General features: G+C 40.4%; 1 non-coding gene across 1 annotated transcript; it reads left to right on the top strand.

The window, feature by feature from the left end:
• The first annotated feature begins 662 nt into the window (after positions 1–662).
• On the top strand, positions 663–769 carry LOC111876894 (small nucleolar RNA R71). The gene has a single exon (XR_002845130.1). It is a non-coding gene; the product is annotated as a small nucleolar RNA R71 (small nucleolar RNA).
• Positions 770–4,878: the final 4,109 nt, after the last annotated feature.

Here is a 4,878-nt window from a genome sequence, read left to right as displayed (position 1 = left end):
AAAGAGTGCTTGCTGGTTTTTCATCATCTCCTGCTGTTCCTTCATCATAAGTTGTTGCTCTTTCATTGCTAATTGTTGTTCTTTAATTGCTGCTTCCGTTACCTCATTCCTTTTTTCAGATACTGCTGTAAATCGAGTGAGCATACTCTCAAAATCAGATTTCTTCTCAACCGTTGGTTCTTCTCTTTGATAAATGCCCCTCCCTCTTTGTTCATACGTTTCTTCCTTGGCCTTTTTATACTCTTCATTGGGCAACCACTTCTTCTTAGGCTTTCTCCAGTCTTCATCTAGACGATCGCCACTTGAGTAGCAAGCTTGGACCTTCCGGTTTCCATTTTTATCTAGGTCAGATTCCTTGGTTAAATGCAGCCCGTTGCAGTTTTCACACCCATCCCGAATAACATGGATTGTTTGGTCCATTTTTGTCATTCTTCTATCCATGCTTTGCAACATTGCCATTACCGCTGATATATCCTCCGAAGCAGCATTTTGTCACATCATTCCGTGGATTATGGTATTCTCTAGAATAATTAGAGAATTCTTCGATAAGTTGCTTAATCTCCGCCGGATTTTTCTTAGTAAGAGGGCCTTGAGAGTCAAGAAGTTGGTGGGTGGTGACGTTCACCCCATCATAAAAGATCAATACCTCTTGCTGCACATTTAGGTCATTTGGGGGGCAATTCCTTATTAGACCTTTATAACGTTCCCAAGCTTCATATAGTGATTCCCCCAATTGTTGTTCAAAGTTAGCGATTGCCTTTTTGAGCTTAGCCACCTTGGATGGTGGGCAAAATTGTTCAAAAAATAGTTCACGCATCTGTGCCCATGTTGTTACCGTGCCTGGTGGTAATGACTTTAGCCAATCTTTTGCGGCTCCCTTAAAAGTGACAGGGAGCATTCGTAACAATATAGTTTCTCTTGGCTCATTTCGGATGTTAAAGTAGTCGGAAATGTCGTTCACTTCATCTAGATGCTTGTAAGCATCTTCGTGATCCTTTCCGGTGAAAGGAACCTCCTTCAGTGCGGTAAGTATATGCCCTTTGACTTCAAAAGTTGCAGTGGCGGGAATGGTGGGTTGCATGAGGCCCGGTCCGGTGTCGTCTCGAACTCTCTTCTTGTATGCCTCCATTGAGAGGTCCGCAATGTTGGCCATGGTGTTGTCAGGTTCTTCGTGATCACTTCCTTCAAAATCAGTAAAACCTTCCTCCATCTCGGTCTTGTACTCAGTGTCTTCTTTTGTGTTGCTGGACTCCACCGTTTTCTTTCCCTTCCTTTTACCAAAAACCGATTTCAGCCTCTTTAAAGGGGACTTCTTTGGAGTATCTTTGTCGGCCTTGTCCTTGTTCTTTCGAAGAACGGTTTCCAGGTCTTCGAGTGGTGGAATCAAAGATGAATTTGATCCACAGGTCATAAACGGTCTGCAAATAATCAAAGAAAACACGTGAAAGAAAAAAAAACAAAAAATAAAAATCTTACAGTAGCTATACCACGACATGGTATAAAACACCACGTCGTGGTGAACCTAAATTACGAAAATACTTAAAATTAAAACTAAACTCTAATAGAAAATAGTCCTAACAATAGCAATATAAAGTAATTAAAATTGAGTTGTTCCCCGGCAACGGCGCCAAAAACTTGATGTGTGATTTAATATGCTTATATTTTATTCACGTTAATTTTATAAAAATAATTTACTTAACTAGACTGTTAAACACACTAGGCAGTGTATCTAATCGTGCAATAGTATAGCTATGGCAGGAACGAGTGTCAAACTCAAGGATCAGTGTTTCCATTAACTTCATTCTACTATTAGCTAATTACTAATTAAATAAGAAAGGTTTTGTTTTCCTAGTTTTGCAAGACTAAATACTTAAATTACCAAATTAACTCAAAATTCACTTAATTAAACTAACACTAAGCTAAGCAAGCAAACAAGTATGAATTAACCAAGGTGAGAAAGAGACGTTCGTTTAGCTTCGGGTTTGTTGTTATTATCATTGTTTCATAGAAGTGCAATGGATTTAGTTTCTTTGGCTACCGACTCCTAAGATGACCAAATTGGTAATCACCAATTTAATTCTTTAGCAAACTAGCTTATTTATTCGGTGATCAAGTGGACAAACTTACAACTTCACTAGTGTTCAGTTCGAGCTTATAATTAATTGACCAACTAATTTTATTGATTCAATTATATATATGATTTTTCGTCATATATTGGCTCCTATACTTTTTTACCCACTTTTCTACTTACCGCTAGGTTTTAATCAAAACTCTAGTCCTACGATTTTGCAAGTCACAAGATCATAAGATTCAAATTCAATTAAGAAAAATAGTCATTCTATCCTAATCAAATTCAGCAATAAGCAGATTCAAAGCAGTTATCAAAAATACTTGAGGTTCTTTAATAAGCAAAAGTCAACAAATAACCAAATCACTAAATCCTAACTATGAAATCAACCATATTTAGTCAACTCATCCTAGCCAAACGAAAGTCATGAGTGTTTAGCTCATGATTTCAGCAAACAAAATCATAAAATCGGGATTCAAAAATAAGGACATCGTTATTCCTAATGAAAAATTGAAAAGTAGAGTTTAGTTGCCTTGGATCTCCTTCGTCTAATGATTGTGATTGAACTCCTCGCTTCCAATGCTTAATTCCAGTGCCTTTGCCTTAAAAAACTTTGAATTCTCCAGAGCCAAAAAGTCCCCATTCGGAGGTTTATTTGAGATATTTATACTTCTCCCGAAAGCAGGGCACCACGTCATGGTAGGTAGACCACGTCGTGGTAATTGTGTTTATCCGGTATTCTACACGTCATCGAATCTGATCGGGAATCTTCAAGACACCACGTCGCGGCAGATATTACCACGACGTGTTGGGCATATTTTCCTTCATTTTAGAGCTCTAGTCCAAACTTTCAACTCCAAGCTTCTTTAATCCAGCTTCCAACTTCCTTTTTGCTTAAACAAGTCTTTTAATACCTACAGCATGATTCATAGCAAATTAAGTATCTTTTGTTCTAATAAGGGCATAAAAGTAATTATAATATCAGGAAATGTTGTATAAATATGTGTATAAATATGCACATATCAGTACACACTCGAGGACCTTTTTACATATTTTGATCTTGGGATGTGATGTTATGAACTGATTATGTGATACAATGATGTTTTATGACAATTATGAATAAAAAGGTGTTTTTATAAATGTGAAAAATTATTTGAAAATTTGGGTGTTACAAGTTGGTATCAGAGCCTTGGTTTGAGGGATTCGGGTGCACCTTCGGGCGTACCTGAAATCAAACTGAGGATTTGATACATTTTCAAAATAAAATTCACAAAATATTTCTCAAGAGTAAAAAGTTTTTTAAAGAGCAGAGCAGAGCAGTGTGTACGATCAGCCAGCGCCCGAACGGTGATTTCCCAAAATACCCTTACATTATGAGTTATGAGATATGTATGATATTATATGATGCTAGAATAGGCTAGGTATTCTTATTAGGACTAGAGTGGCCTGATTTGTGATGCCTTAGCCTAAGGATTTTGCTTCTAGGAGATGCTTGAGAGTGAATACATAGCAGCAAGGAGCTAATGAGAGATCTGCTTGAGAGTAGACTATGCATAGAGGGAGAGTAGAGTACTTGGGATTTAGGTTCCTAGGAGGAGGACTTGCGGTCAATAGTGATGCGGTGCGGACGGCAGTATTGGGCCCATACTACTGAAGGCACTGGATCAGTGCCCAGCCCAAGTAAGAATCCTTAGGGTACCAGGGATCAGGTAGGACTGGGATTTCGAGTATGTGTATGCTCGAGCGAGTCTCTGATATCTTGTGTTGTATTTCAAAGAGAGACATCATGGTTGGGACATACCACAGGCCAGGGACTAGCGAGAGGGTGTGAGCGATGAGGAGCTCCGCCAGATGATTCATGATGAGGTGGCTGCTGCTATCCGCGCTGAGATTCCATAGATGTCCGGGTCTATCAAGACCACATTCATTAAGACTTTTGATGAGTGATATGCTTCTCTTTCTGATGCTGCTGTTGCTACAGCCACTGCAGCCGTTGCTGCTGCCAGGCCGCAGGGGGTGACGCGTTGTTGTACCGGGAGTTCAGCAACACGAATCCACCAGAGTTTGATGCGACTCAGGATCTGATAGCCGCGATGAGTTGGATCTCTGACATTGAGGAGTGCTTCTACACATGTTCTTGTCCGGAGCATCAGAGAGTTCGGTTCGCGCTGAACCAGCTTCGCTTGGGGGCGAAGGACTGGTGGAAGTTTGTGACAGCGCACTATTCTTCTGCAGAGCTTGCTGTAGTGACCTAAGAGAGGTTCACCGCTATGTTTCGTGATGAGTATGTTCCCCCGGTAGAAAGGGGGCGTTTGGCCTAGGATTTCTTGACCCTCTAGCCGGGTATTGAGTCTGTTACTGTGATACAATGATGTTTTATGACAATTATGAATAAAAAGGTGTTTTTATAAATGTGAAAATTTATTTGAAAATTTGGGTGTTATAAGTTTCTATCAGAGCGCTCATTTTCTTGCTATCGGTGAGAGCTCTTCCGCAGAGAGGTTGGCAGAGGTGTGTGTGAGAGAGGTGGTATCGCAACATGGTGTGCCGATCTCGATTGTGTCAGATCGAGATGTGCGTTTCACTTCCAGGTTCTGGAAGAAGTTCCATGAGGAGTTGGGTTCTAGGCTGCATTTCAGTACCGCTTACCACCCACAAACGGATGGACAGAGTGAGTGGACGATTCAGACGCTCTAGGACATGCTTCGAGCATGTGTGTTGGACTTCGGAGGGAGTTAGGACACGTATCTTCCTTTGGCTAAGTTTTCCTATAACAATAGCCACCATTCGAGCATTGGTATGCCTCCCTT

This window comes from Lactuca sativa, chromosome 3 (assembly GCF_002870075.4).
Source record: "Lactuca sativa cultivar Salinas chromosome 3, Lsat_Salinas_v11, whole genome shotgun sequence".
Classification (NCBI taxonomy): domain Eukaryota; kingdom Viridiplantae; phylum Streptophyta; class Magnoliopsida; order Asterales; family Asteraceae; genus Lactuca; species Lactuca sativa.
The sequence above is the reverse complement of the archived record's forward strand: the minus strand, read 5'-3'. Positions and strand labels throughout refer to the sequence as shown.